Here is a 15,568-nt window from a genome sequence, read left to right on the forward strand (position 1 = left end):
CAAACATACAGAGTTATTAATGGAATCTTGTTTTCAGCCTAACCAAAAGTATATTGACTCTAATCTAGAGGCAACAATAAAACAACATTTATTAGATTCTTCTTATTTATATCCAATAGAAAGATTTAGTAGGCTCTTCTAAATCATGTTCTCTTACCAGTAGACTCCAATTTTCAAAATAATTTCTGGATCATATTGTCTATCTCTGCCCCAGTATGAGTGATGTCTGTAGCAAATATGTGTTACCTTATTTCAGGCAGCTATCTTTGCATACTTTAAACGAGGCAATCACAGCTTGCTTTCAGTTACAATCGAATTCTTTTTCAGGAAACTGACACGATTTCTGGACATAACTTATGATAAACTAAATGCAAAAGACATATCTGTTAGTGTGTAAAAATAACAGCATACATTTTATGAGCCGTAAAACGGCAGGATTTTTTTAAATTTTGTATTAATTATTATCCTAATGTAAAATAATCAATAATCGAGTGATATCTTAATTTTATCTTCTTCACCTTTTATGTTGTTTAAAATATGGTATATTGTAATTAATATTTTTTAAATGTATCTAGTAAAATGTTACTTTTTAATTACTTACTGCAATATCTCATTCACTGTTCTCATGGAAATGCTCAAAAATCGACTTATTTTTCAGGGTTGACACGGCTTTGAAGGAAAACTGATCTCCAAGCTCTACTAAACCGACATCTGGTCACTGGGAAAGGTAATTATCTCTTTTTAGTCGTAAGTCAAATGGATGAGTTACCCAGCACCATCCACAGCCAGAGTTTGCCTCTGGGGTTTCATGACAGCAGAAGATGTGTCATCCAACCCAGTTTTATGTGCATTTTGATATTTAACTTCTCCCACTGAAAACCTATGACTGCAAGTGCCAGCAAGCAAATGGTGATAATAGGACTGAGTGTGCTGCTCATAGACAGCAGAGGACAGTTAGAGATGTTTGTCAAAGAACATATAGTCCAGTGTAGTATAGTATAGTGTAATATCATATAGCATAGTATAGCATCGTATAGTAAGTACACCATAGAGGGAATAAAGTCAATCAATCAATCAAAGACATTTATAGAGCGCACTACCTACCCGTAGGGTCTCAAGGCGCTTGGGGGGGGGGGAGGGGGGGGGCGCTACTGCTCGAACAGCCAGGTCTTGAGCTTCTTCCTGAAGGAGAGGTGGTCTTGGGTCAGGCGCAGGTCGGCCGGGAGGGAGTTCCAGGTCTTGGCGGCCAGGTAGGAGAAGGACCTTCCTCCTGTAGTGGCTCTGCGGATGCGTGGGACGGCGGCGAGGGCGTGGCTGGCAGATCGGAGGTGGCGTTTGGGAGCGTAGAAGTTGACGCGGTTGTTGAGGTAGCTCGGGCCTTGATCGTGGAGAGCTTTGTGTGCGTGGGTAAGGAGGCGGAAGGTGATTCTCTTGTTGACCGGGAGCCAGTGCAGGTCTCTTAGGTGTCCGGAGATGTGGCTGTGTCGTGGGATGTCAAGTATGAGTCTGGCTGAGGCGTTCTGGATGCGCTGGAGTCTCTTCTGGATCTTGGCGGTGGTTCCGGCGTAGAGTGCGTTGCCGTAGTCCAGTCGGCTGGTGATGAGGGCCTGGGTGACGGTCTTCCTGGTCTCTGTGGGGATCCACCAGAAGATCTTCCGAAGCATGCGCAGGATGTTGAAGCACGACGAGGAGACGGCGTTGACTTGCCTGGTCATGGAGAGGGAGGAGTCCAGGATGAAACCCAGGTTGCGTGCGTGGTCCGTCGGTTTGGGTGCGGTGCCCAGGGCGGGGGGCCACCAGGAGTCGTCCCACGCGGAGGGCGAGGAGCCCAGGATGAGGACCTCCGTCTTATCTGAGTTCAGTTTCAGGCGGCTCGTCGTCATCCACTCGGCTACCTCTTTCATCCCTTCGTGCAGGTTGGCTCTGGCGGCGGCGGGGTCGTTGGTCAGGGAGAGGATCAGCTGGGTGTCGTCGGCGTAGGAGATGATGTTGAGGTTGTGTTGGCGTGCGATGGCCGCGAGGGGGCTCATGTAGACGTTGAAGAGAGTAGGCCTCAGCGAGGATCCTTGAGGGACGCCGCAGATGACTTCGGTGGCCTCTGACTTGTACGGTGGTAGGCGGACTCTTTGTGTTCTTCCGTCGAGGAAGGAGACGATCCATTCCAGAGCCTTCTCCTGGATTCCGACGTTGCTGAGGCGTTGCACTAGGGTGCGGTGGCAGACTGTGTCGAAAGCCGCAGAGAGGTCTAGGAGGATGAGGGCCACTGTTTCTCCGTTGTCCATCAGGGCTCGGATGTCGTCAGTGGCGGCGATGAGGGCGGTCTCGGTGCTGTGGTTGGCACGGAATCCGGACTGCGATGGGTCGAGGAATCCATTCGTCTCGAGGAAGGCGGCCAGCTGTTTGTTGACGGTCTTTTCGATGACTTTGGCTGGAAACGGGAGTAGAGAGATGGGGCGGTAATTCTTGAGTTCGGTGGGGTCTGCTGTAGGTTTCTTGAGTAGAGCGCTGAGTTCGGCGTGCTTCCAGCTCTCGGGGAAGGTGGCGGTGTCGAATGAGGTGTTGATGATGTCCCGCAGGTGGGGTGCGATGACAGCGTCGGCTTTGTTGAAGACGTGGTGAGGGCAGGGGTCGGTCGGAGATCCGGAGTGGACGGAGTTCATCATGTGGACGGTGTCTTTGGTGTTGACCGGGGTCCAGGCGTGGAGGGTGGTGGTGGGTGGTGTTGCTGCGGTCGTGGCGTGCGTCGGTTGAGTGCTGAAGCTGTTGTGTATGTCCGCGATCTTGTTGTGGAAGTAGGAGGCGAGGGAGTTGCAGAGGTCTTGCGATGGGGTGATGTTGTTGTTTCCGGCGTTGGGGTTGGAGAACTCTTTCACGATGTTGAAGAGTTCCTTGCAGTTGTGTGCGTTGTTGTCCAGTCGGTTCTTGAATGCAGTTTTCTTGGCGGTGCGGATCAATTGGTGGTGTTTCCGGGTGGCGAGCTTGAGGGTGGTCCTGTTGTCCAGTGTTCCTTTCTCCATGCTTTCTCGAGGGCTCGGCAGTTCTTCTTGGAGCTCTTGAGTTCGTCGGTGAACCATGGGGCTCTCTTATTGCCGGGTCTGCTGGGCGGGATCCTCAGCGGGGCGAGTTCGTCTGCGCATTTGCTGATCCACTTCGAGAGGTTGTCGGCGGCCTGGTTGGGGTTCGCTGAGCTGGCCGGAGGGTGCTGGCTCAGGGAAGCGGCGAGCTGGTTGGCTGTGATCTTGTTCCAGCTTCTTCGGGCAACCTGTTGCTGGTGGTGGTGGCTCGTCGTTCTTCTGAAGGTGAAGTGGATGCATTTGTGGTCCGTCCAGTGGAGTTCTGTGGCGTGGCTGAAGGCGATGTCTTTGCTGGATGAGAAGATGGCGTCGAGTGTGTGTCCGGCGAGGTGGGTGGGGGTGGACACCAGCTGCTTGAGTCCAAGGTTGGCGAGGTTGTCGAGCAGGGTGCTGGTGTTGCAGTCGTTGTTGTTCTCCAGGTGGAAGTTGAAGTCCCCCAGGAGGATGTAGTCAGCGGAGGGGAGGGCGTGCGGGCTGATGAAGTCGGCGATGTCCTCGCTGAATTGAGTTCGTGGTCCCGGAGGTCGGTAGACCAGGGTGCCTCTGAGGGTGGTCTTCGGGTCGGTGTGAATCTGGAAATGCAGGTGTTCGGCGGAGGGTGGGGTGTTGTCGGTGCTGGTCGTGATGCGGATGGTGTTCTTGTGGATGATGGCGAAGCCTCCTCCCACCTGGTTGGTGTTGCGGTCCCTCCGGGTGATCTTGTAGCCTTCTGGGATGGCGATGGCGATGTCGGGCGCTGAGGAGGCGTTCATCCAGGTCTCCATGATGAAGGCAACGTCAGGGGCTGTGGTGTCTAGGAGGTTCCAGAGTTCGATGGCGTGTCTGTGGACGGAGCGGGTGTTGAGCAGGATGCACTTGAGGTGGTTGCTGCTGGTGTTCGGCTTGGCAGGTGCTGGTGTCGGGCAGGTCCGGATGCAGGTGAACTTGCAGGTGTTGCAGCTGAAGGGTCCGTGGACGCGTCGTGGGGTGGCTTGGTAGCATCCTGGGAATCGGCCGGTGTTGAGTGCGAAGAGGGTGGCGGCTGTGTACGTCAGGCGGGTCGGTCGGGGTCCACGAGGGCCAGGGGTCCTGGCACTGGGCGCGGTCCAGGCGCGGACGGGCGTAGACGGGCTTACCTTTGGCGCGCCTTCGGCGCACAATCGGCGCGCCCGCTGCGCGTGACCGCTGCGCGTCCGCACGGTCGCCATATATGGCGAAGTGCGCGGGTGGGCGGAGCAGCTGGGAGGCGGGAGCAGGGAGGGAACAGAAGGAAAAAGGGGCGGGGTCAACTTCCAAATGCCCAAAGGTACATTATTATTAAAAACCACTAAGGAGTTCTGTAACAATGTACAAGGTCACAAAATACAGAGGTGACAATAAGGGATATTTTATTCCTTATAATATTTGGTTACTTCGTCACTTTTCCAATAACCCTTTTTTGAAACCTTAGAATCCTACTGTTTTTATCAAAGAACATCCTTTAATACACGTTTATCCTAGTACAACCTACTTTAGTGTATTATTACAGAGCAATAGCCATTTTCTTATTGCACAGGAGTAGTGATACCACAACTAGATTGTAATAGGAGAAAGAGATTCCGTTTTTATACAGTTATAAAGGGCCGCCTCCGCCTGTATATTATACAAATATTTGCAAGTTGAGTGTTTCTGTGAACACCTACATTCATAAGGCCTTTATGAGATCAAAGAACACTGAGTTGACTTGCAATATAATTTCCATTTATAATCCGGGTTATTTTATCTCATATAATATTAGGGTGCTTGAATTCCCCACAGAGCTCTTAAATTGTCTCTAGCTCAATGTGAATGGCTGAGAAAATTGGACTGGATTCACCACTCATGCCTCAAGTGTGGTCACTCCAACTTGAGCGTAAAGTAGTGAAATCGGCAGATCCCTAGATTCTCAGAATTACGTCTGGGTAGTTTTCAAGTTTGGCAGAGTGAATCTCTCAAAATGAATGAAAAAAAGAGAAGCATGAGTGGCGCTTCACAGAAGTGGTGAACGATTCCCTCTGCAAGTCATGACTACAAAGGGCTACAGGTGCGCTGCCACAGATAGGCAGCCATCTCCATCTCCTGCTTCAAACCCCTAGCACTTCTCTCAAGCACCAGTGACCTAGCCAGGCCTAAGAGATAAGTCTATCAAGATTTCCCGCTGCTGGATGCTGCGCCTTTGATGGATGGACGCCATGCTTGTCACCGCTGGCAGGGGAAGCATAGGTACCACCGTGCCTACCTTAAAGGCATATTCTGACATTAGAACATAAGTCTAATAAGTACATAAATGTCTCCTTTTGATATGCTCATAAACACTCCCACTTTTTATATGAAACTAAATGAAAGTTCTTTAAAGATCAGGTAGAAGATTCCACATTGTAGTATCACATAACATAGTCATAGCAATGGCATGGACTAGTGCAGCACTGTATCTCACAGAGAGAAGGTGCTTTATTGGGCAATTGTTTGTTTTGAAAAGTTTGAAAGTACATAATTGTATGTTTGCATGTATCTCTCAGCCTGGCTCACATAGATTTCGCTGTGACTTACTCTTGATACTTATGACCAGCTTTTTTCTGAATTCAGGTGTAAGCCAGAGGTACGCTCAAAGTACTCCATGCTTGCACTCCTACTTTTCCCATAGAAATTAGGAGTAATCCAGATCTCCTACAAGAGTAAATTACTCATATTTAAAGAAAAATCTGTGAATCTTGCCCAATCCTACATAAAGGGAAAAAAACATATATACATTTGCTATTGTACCAGCACGTGATCTCAGCTGCTACTGTGTGGCATAAATGGCACACACACACTAGGTGTGCTGTTCAACAATAACAGTGTAAGCTACAAGGCTTACTTAAACAGTGTCTCTTCACTCTATAGTTTCCAAGGAGAAACTGAAAAGGATGAAGTTGAGAGTAAAAGAGATGGGGCAGGGAGACAGCCTGTGCTTTGTTAGGTAGTGGAGTCAAGAGGACAGAAAGGAACAAAGTAACAAAGGCGAAGGAGGGACGGGGGTGAAAGTGTGGAGAATTGTGGTGAGGGTGAAAGGGAATGGCGGCCTTGAATGGACCAAAAGGATTCCTTTACTGGGTGGGAGGAAGGGGAATCAAAAGCATTATCTGCAACTGAGAAGCCATGAAGTTAAAAGAGATGGAAATGGCACCGAGATGGGGATGAAAAGAAGGGGACGGGCAGATTATAAGCAATTGAAAGAGCCACAAGGGGTTTCAAGAGGGAGTAACAGGCAGAAGTATGTGGGCAGAGCCGCCGGCCCCAACCAGACTACCTCTGTTCCTGACCACAGAAGCATCAACAAAGGCAATAAACACTGAGTGGGAAAAAAACGTGCAATTCCTGGAGGGTATGAAGAATCAACAAGTGATGCCCCGTCCACCATAAGCGGTAAGATATCTCAGTGACTTGAACACTTGCTGCTGAAACATGCAGTTGTGTGCAGCTCACACATTTGAATCATGGTCAAGCCAACTTGGCCTTCCATCACTTCACGGTCAGTAAAAAGAGAGCCATTAAATAAGGTAATAATACAAACTGATATCAAATAAGTCTTTGAAATTGTAGAACTGCTTTATAAAGCACACACATTTATGATAGAGATAGAGGCGTGGAGAAAATTACACGTACATTCTAAGAGAAGTATGCCACGTCTATTTGTGCTACACCTCTCACTGTCCGGGGCAGCATTGCAGACATGACACAATGTCCCACTCTGCCCTGCACCAAAGCAGAACAGAAGATGCTCTGCCTCAGGTCTCAAATTCCCCCACAGTCTTCTTTTTTCTCAAATTGTTTTGGAACACACCTGGCCTAACATGTTGGAAAATGTACAACTACAACGATGCGTCCTAAACGCCACGACTCGACGCACTTCTCACAGTGGGCATAAATGAGGCATCTTTCAAAACCCTTTCGATTAAACCCCACTTATGCTGCAAATACCACCTGCCCTGAACGAACCCAGGCGACGGCCCCACAGCAGTGTGGAGGACTGTCCGAGCTGAGCACACCCCAGCGCGCGGGACGATACCGGCCACTTAACTAGCAAACTGCCAGACTGTCACATAGCAGCCCTTAATGTCCAACCTTTGGTGGCAAAGTTTATCCATATTATTAACTTTTCTCCAAGTTCAAAGAAAAACATACTGGCCTCTAAATACTCAATGCCACGTACTGCCTTTTAAAGCTAGGGCAAAAGATAATTCCTGACTATTATTAACACTTGAGCATTCGCTGTGTATGACTGTAAAAGTCCTAGGGCCCGATTCACAGAATGAACTTGACTCAATCCTAAATTTACTACTGTTTTGGTATTCACAGATTGCACTTACTACTTTTGGTGTTCACAGAATGAACTTACTACTTTTAGCATTCACAGAATGCACTTACGACTTTTTGTATTCACAGAATGAACTTACTCATTTCGGTATTCACAGAATTTAGGACTACTAACTTAAGGACGCCTAAATACCTTCTGTGAGTACCGAAAGTCTCAGCATTAGGATTTTTCTCAATTTAGTAGTAGTAAAGTTAGGAGTCCTAACTTTACTACTACTAAATTGAGAAAAATCCTAATTTTGAGACTTTTGGTATTCACAGAAGGCATTTAGGAGTCCTAAAGTTAGTAGTCCCAATTTTACTACTACTAAATTGAGAAAAATCGTAATTTTAGGACTTTCGGTATTCACAGAAGGCATTTAGGAGTCCTAAAGTTAGTAGTCCTAACTTTACTACTACTAAATTGAGAAAAATCGTAATTTTAGGACTTTCGGTATTCACAGAAGGCATTTAGGAGTCCTAAAGTTAGGAGTCCTAACTTTACTACTACTAAATTGAGAAAAATCGTAATTTTAGGACTTTCGGTATTCACAGAAGGCAATTAGGAGTCCTAAAGTTAGGAGTCCTAACTTCTGTGAATACCGAAATTAGTAAGTTCATTCTGTGAATACCATAAGTAGTAAGTGCATTCCCGTGAATGCCAAAAGTAGTAAATTCATTCTGTGAATACCAAAAGTAGTAAGTGCAATCTGTGAATACCAAAACAGTAGTAAGTTTAGGATTGAGTCTAAAGTTCATTCTGTGAATCGGGCCCCTAGAGTACTGAGAAGTGGGAACTACTATTTCTTTCTTTCTTTCTTTCTCTCTTTCTTTCTTTCTTTCTTTCTTTCTTTCTTTCTTTCTTTCTTTCTTTCTTTCTTTCTTTCTTTCTTTCTTTCTTTCCTATTTCTTCAGCCCTTTCTTCCTCTTTTTCCGTTTTCATTCCCTCCTTTCCCCCACCCACACTTCCATCCTTGCCTCCTCTTTCTTCCCCTGCTTTTTTACCATTCCACCTTCTTTTCCTGTTTCCTCTGCGACTTCCTTCCACCCCTTCTTCCCAACTTCTGTATCCTCCATTTGCCCATTTCCCTGTCAACTAACCCTCCTTCCCATTCCCCTCACCCTCCCTCTACCCCCACTTCCTTCCTTCATCCCTCCCTCACTCTCTCGACCCCTCCTTGCCTCCACGCTTCCTCCCTTCCTCCCTTCCTTCCTGACCGCGTCCTGCCATTCTTTCTTACTCTTTTCAAGGCATTCGCACATAGAGAAATGTCTGCTTCCAAAGTCATTCTAGGACACGGATGCTTCTCTAAGAGTGATAGCTAAGGTAGCCTGCCTATGAACGCAGTGGCGTAGCTAGGCCTTTTGCCACCCATGGCGGTCCCAGCCTTTGCCATCCATAAGAGTTTGTGTGTGTATGTGTGGTTTTGGAAGGTTGCTGGTGAACGATTCTTGCGTTTGCCGTCCCTCGCGGCCACAAGTAAGAGGGGTGGGGCAGCCGCTCTGAAAACCTGTGCAGCCCGCTCCCTTGCTACGCCACTGTGTCAAAGACATCCTAACTAGAGAAAGCAACACCTATGGTTGACAGACATAAACTTATATTCCTTAGAGAGTATGTTTAGTTAAAGAATCCCTTTGTTATAAATCTGTGGAATCTCATGGGTTCATATAAAAAATGCCCTACCCCCAAACACACAACTCTGAATCAGAACAGAACATAGGGCCTGATTTAGAGGTCAGTGGAAGGGTTACTCAGTCACAAACATGACGGATATCCCACCCGCCGAATTACTAGTGCATTATATCCAATGGCACTTGCAGGGGCGCACGTAGAGCACAAACTTTGTGGGGGCTAAGGCTCCAAGCCAGGGCTGGCTCAAGCACTGGTGGCAGCCGTTATGACAGTCTTTTTTGGCACTCTCCTCCTCTATATGCTCTTTCTCCATGCATTCCCTCACTATCACTCTCCAGCAGTGCACCTCATCTCTCCACAGCCTCTCCATGATGTACATTTCATTTTAAGGTCGAGCCTAGAGCAGCGTGCATGCGTTGCTTGAGAGACTTTTAATAAGGGGCTTCAGAAAGCTCACCAAGCTCACCACATGCTTGTGCGTGTGTTTTTGTATTTCTCACAGGCTATTGGGCTTTGCGTTCGTCTTTCTAAGAAAGACAGAACGCAATTGGGCAAAGGCGGGTGCATGTCCTGCCTTTGCCCCGCCACGGCCTATTGCTTGCTATTACCCGCATTGGCGACATCTGTTTACAATTATCGTGCCCAGATAATTGGAAACAGATCCCTCACACAAGCGCGCACGCGCTCTCGCGCACCACTCGCGGGCTTGTTTTAACCATCTCCGTGTAAAGGATTCATACGAGGTCATCTCTTAATAGAAGAAACTAACAAAACTACTCTCTGATTTGTGCTGCATTTTCGAACTGCAGTACCCTTTTTGTGCCAGACAAGTAGAACACCAGCCGATGCGGACATCACTTAAGAACTCTTAGTGTAAGGTGAGCTTACAGGCAAAAGAAGTATGCGTGCGTTGGCTCAGTCACTGCAGCAACGAAAAGAACATCCCGCTCCAAAGGACACTACATACAGACAGCAAGTCAACACTGGGAGTAGATCACCGGCTCAGCCGCGGAACAGGATGCGCTGGCACCGAGGTAAGTCTTGAGAGAAGCTTCTGCAGCAGTGCGAGGCTATCCCTGCCGGTGGCGGGAGGGGTGCTCCTGCTACCAGCAAGATATCAAGAGATCAAGAGGGCTCAGGTAGAGACCCTTCTGCACACCGGAGAACATGAGCCAAACACGGCCATCCAAGTTAGACCCTGTAAGACTGGACACTGACAGAAAGTGCTAATTAGAGGGCGCACTGAACCGGCAACAAAAACAAAGGACACGCTTTTAACCCGAGCAGCTCAGACAGACTTTACTTCAGTGACGGAGGTGGGCAGCCTGCCTTTGATCTAGCTGCCGGATTCTTGGGTGCAGTCTGGAAGCACCTCGGTCCGGTGTTTTTCACTTGCGGTGGAGCCTGAATTAGAAAAGCACACCAGAGAGTCCGGATGAGACCTCGCCGACATCTGTGGAAAGAACTTGAAAAAACCTCGGCTTAGATCCAAAGTTTACATAAGGTCCACATCCTATTCCAGATCTGAGCATGCTACAGTGGCGCCCGACCTTTATTTAGCATGACTCCACTTTTAACAATATAATAAATTGCAGTTTTGTTGCCAGATTCTTAAAAATACACTCACTCAGCGCTCCATCCTTTCACTCCACACACTTGTGAGTTGAACTAAAATTAGATAGGAAAATGATGATATAAAATCTGAGGTGAAATGAAAGCCCCAATTAGGAATTTCTGTGCTAATCACCAGTGTGTCAGATATGGTTTTCGAAATGTTTTTCAAAAGCCTGGATGGACAGTGCTTAATTTCAGTCAGTGGTTGCTGGTGGGATGCACTCAGCAGTGGCTCCTCTGCAATGGTGGAGAAGCATGCCCCACTGCCTGGCGTGGAGCCAGCAACTGAAAAACAAGCATTGACATAGCCAATAGGTCTCGCCTTTGGGACCTTATAAGTGTTTAGTCATAATATCGAAATCAAGAATATCAACAACCAGAATATCTAAGATAAGGTAAGAAATATCGATGTTAGTAATGTCGGTGGTTAAAATATCCATGTTAATAATATCGATATTTGTATGAGTGTTATGTATTTTATTATGTATTTTATATGTATGTGTTCTATATTTTTTGTTCAGTATTGTACTGTTTTTTAAAATATATATATATACATTCTTTAGAAATTAGTACATTTTTAAAAATAAATGTTGCGTTTTAGTACCGTAGCGGGTTGTGGGTTTATAGGGGAATAGGGTGGGAAGTAATTTAATGATAGTAAATTAGATAAAAAATTTTAGGAATTATTAATTAATTTTAATTACATTTTGTGTTTTATTTCTGTAGCGGGTTGTGGGTTTATAAGGGAATAGCATGGGAAGTATTTTAATTTTAATTAAGTAATTAGTATTTTTTAAGTATTGTTGTTAATAATTAATTTATTGTTAATTAATTATTAATTGGTAATAAATTATTATTAATTGGTAGGTATTTTATTTGTATTAATTTATTATTGGAGTGGGTTGTGGGTTTATAAGGGAATAGGGTGGGAAGTAACTTATTTGTAATTAAGTAATGAATTAAGTAAAATGAGTATTGCTAATTACATTTTTTGTAAATTAGTTATTAATTGGTTATTACATTTTATGAAATATTATTCATTGGTATTGACATTTATTTGTTTGTTAATTAATTATTAATTGGGTATTACTTTTTATTAAATATTATGCATTGGTATTGATAGTTATTTTCTTGTTAATTATTAATTGGTTATTCATTTTTATTACACATAAGTTATTGTTATTGATAATTAATTTAGTTTAATTTAATTAATACTTGTTAATACATTTTTAATAATTGATTAATTGAAAACTAATTCAATTGTGTCAAATGTTATGTGGAGTGTGTTGTGTGTTTATTGGGGAATCGGGTGGGAAGTATTTGACATTATTAAAGTAATTATTATTTTTGACATATTTGTTGGTTTTTTCTTTTAAATGTATTAACAAATCATTATTTAATTACAATATGTATTTCATTTATAAGGATGTTATTTTTAACGTCTACGTTGTCCAACGCTTTCCCTTCTGTTGCACTCTCTGGAGTGGGAATAGTCATTTTTACCCCTACGCTATCCAACGCTTTCCCTAATGTTGCAGTCACTGGAGTTGGAAGGAATAGTAATTTGTATCCCTACGCTATCCAATGCTTTCCCTACTGTTGCACTCATTGGAGTGGGAATAGTAATTTATACCCCTACGCTATCCAACCCTTTCCCTAATGTTGCACTCACTGGAAAGGAAATAGTAATTTTTACCCCTACACTATCCAGCGCTTTCCCTACTTTTGCACTCACTGGAGTGGGAATAGTAATTTTTAACCCTACGCTATCCAGCACTTTCCCTACTGTTGCACTCAGTGGAGTGGGAATAGTAATTTTTACCTCTACGCTATCCAACGCTTTCCCTAATGTTACACTATGTGGAGTAAGTATATATATTAATTTATATGTATATGTTTTAACATTGTATGTATTAGTTATTTTTAAATATCATTTAATATTTTTAACTATATTTCTTTTAATTATATGTATAATTTACTTAATTTTACCTTATTATTAAAACATTAAAAAAATGATATTTATAACATCAATATTTTTGCCAAAGACATTTTTTCTCTCGATATTTTTTTACTTATCTTTATGTAGATTGGACTTTGATATTTTTGACTTCGATATTTCTGTGTTGATATTTTTTAGGTCGATTTTCTGTCCGTGGATATTCTGTCAGACATTCCTGTACAAGGAAGTTCATGTGCTTTTAAACCAAAATTATTTTTAAACACAGCGCCCCCAACCAAAGTCAATGGCAGGTGTGGCTGCACCAGTCGCACCACCCTAAAGCCAGTCCTGCTCCCAGCAATAGGACAGCACAAGCATTTTCATAAATGGGGTGAGAGCTAACCTCATACCCATTATATGGGGAAAAACTGATTTCTTGCAGATGATTTAAAGTAGAGTAGAGCTACCCCCAGAGAATTTTTTTTTTTAACTTTTGGGATCAAATTTGCTAAACCACTGCAGACCCTTGTGGGCATTTTTCCAGTACTTTCCATGGTGCACCAGGGAAGCCTGGCCTTTCCTAAGAGTAGATCTCGGTTTTTTCCAAATGTCTTAAGTCAAAAAGAACCTTCACTATAACAAGGTCATAATTTGTTCATGGGTGAGCCCCTCATGCCAAAGACAGTGCTAGAAATGTAGGGGTCTATTACGATGGCGGGCGGACTTGCAACGGCAAAAGGGACCGCCCGCCATAGGTGCGGCGGTCCCGCCATTCAAATTAGGATGCGCCCGCACACTGGCGACGCATCCCGCATTTTTTACATTACGGCGGGCGTTGCTGTAAGCAGCAACACCCCGCAATGTAAAAAATGCATATCGTGCATTTGCATGCACAACGTGACAGACACTGCACGGTGTCTGCCACCTTGTGCATGCAAATGCAGGGTGGTACCATAAGTACCCCCTGTGTGCACCCCCCACCCACCCAACACCCTGGGGCCCCAAAACAGACCCCCAAAAGCAGAAACCGCATGCCTTTCAATGGCAGCAACACCACCATGGAAAGGCTGATCTCCACCATCATCATAATATGGATGGCGGTGTCTAGCAGACACCACCACCATGTTATGCCACTTTTTCGGCCCGGTCGATGAGTCGACCGTTGGAAAAGCGGCGGACGGTCTTTTCATCCGCCACAGACCCCCAGCCATACTAATATGGCGGGGGGTCTTTCTGGTATGGGCCCATTAGGATCGCCCCCGCCATCCTAATGGGCCCCTTACTGTGGATATTTCAGCCCCAGCTATGGGTACCTACAAAAATTACCTCTGGCATATAATGGTAGGAAATTTATGATTGACACCCCCCTATAAAGTGAGTACAGGAAATCTTCTGCCGAGTCTTACCTTACATATCCGTTCTAACATTTTGCTATGGATCCACTCTTTATGCTAAGAATTACATGCATCAAGTCAGGGCCTTCAGCCATGTTTGGTGGCACATGTTCTTTGTCCCTGCCACTGGGCATGACTGGATCAGCAGCTTTCTGAGTTCGACAGTTCAAGACCCCACAGCCAATGATGGTGTCTTAATAGAAGCATGTCAGGGCCTGCAGTTTGACCCCACCGACCTCAAAAACTACCGCCCCATCTCGCTGCTCCCGTTTCCTGCTAAAGTCATCGAGAAGACCGTCAACAAGCAGCTGGCCGCCTTGCTCGAGACGAACGGATCCCTCGACCCCTCGCAGTCTGGCTTCCGGGCCAACCACAGCACCGAGACCGCCCTGATCGCAGTCACCGATGACATCCGAGCGCTGCTCGACAACGGAGAAACAGCGGCCCTCATCCTCCTCGACCTCTCCGCGGCCTTCGACACTGTCTGCCATCGTACCCTAGTACAACGCCTCAGCAACGTCGGAGTCCAGGAGAAGGCACTGGAGTGGATCATCTCCTTCCTCGCCGGAAGGACACAGAGAGTCCGCCTCCCTCCGTTCAGATCTGAAGCCACCAAAGTCATCTGCGGCGTCCCTCAAGGCTCCTCGCTCAGTCCAACCCTCTTCAACATCTACATGAGCCCCCTCGCAGACATCGCACGCCAGCACCACCTCAACATCATCTCCTACGCCGACGACACCCAGCTGATCCTCTCCCTTACCAATGACCCCGCCACCGCCAGAGCCAACTTTCACGAAGGGATGAAAGGGGTAGCCGAATGGATGAAGAACAGCCGCCTGAAACTGAACTCAGATAAGACGGAAGTCCTCATCCTGGGATCCTCACCCGCCGCTTGGGACGACTCCTGGTGGCCCCCCGCCCTAGGCAGCGCAACCAAACCAACAGACCACGCACGCAACCTGGGCTTCATCCTGGACTCCTCCCTCTCCATGACCAGACAAGTCAACGCCGTCTCCTCGTCGTGCTTCAACATCCTGCGCATGCTACGTAAGATCTTCCGGTGGATCCCCACCGAGACCAGGAAGACGGTCACCCAGGCCCTCGTCACCAGCCGTCTGGACTACGGCAACACCCTCTACGCCGGAACCACCGCCAAACTCCAGAAGAGACTCCAGCGGATCCAGAATGCCTCAGCACGACTCATCCTGGACATCCCCCGTCGCAGCCACATCTCCGGACACCTGAGAGATCTGCATTGGCTCCCGGTCAACAAGAGAATCATCTTCCGTCTCCTCACCCACGCACACAAAGCCCTACACAGCCAAGGCCCAGGATACCTCAACAGCCGCCTCAACTTCTACGCTCCCAAACGCCAGCTTCGATCGACCAGCCACGCCCTCGCCGCCGTCCCCCGCATCCGTAGAGCCACCACAGGGGGAAGGTCCTTCTCCTACCTCGCCGCCAAGACATGGAACTCCCTCCCCACCCACCTCCGCCTGACCCAGGACCACCTCGCCTTCAGGAAGCAACTCAAGACCTGGTTGTTCGAGCAGTAGCAGATCCCCCCCCCCCCCCCCCAGCG

The 15,568-nt window shown here is 46.6% G+C and overlaps 1 protein-coding gene across 1 annotated transcript in view; it reads left to right on the plus strand.

The window, feature by feature from the left end:
- LOC147710802 (glutamate receptor U1-like) overlaps positions 1-15,568 on the plus strand; it is a 193,742-nt gene that overhangs the window by 19,600 nt on the left and 158,574 nt on the right. The window contains exon 2 of the mRNA XM_086921548.1: positions 659-727. The gene's annotated coding sequence lies outside the window, so the exon portion shown is untranslated. The remainder of the gene's footprint in view (positions 1-658; positions 728-15,568) is intronic.

Source organism: Lissotriton vulgaris, chromosome 5, assembly GCF_964263255.1.
Source record: "Lissotriton vulgaris chromosome 5, aLisVul1.2, whole genome shotgun sequence".
Lineage (NCBI taxonomy): Eukaryota > Metazoa > Chordata > Amphibia > Caudata > Salamandridae > Lissotriton > Lissotriton vulgaris.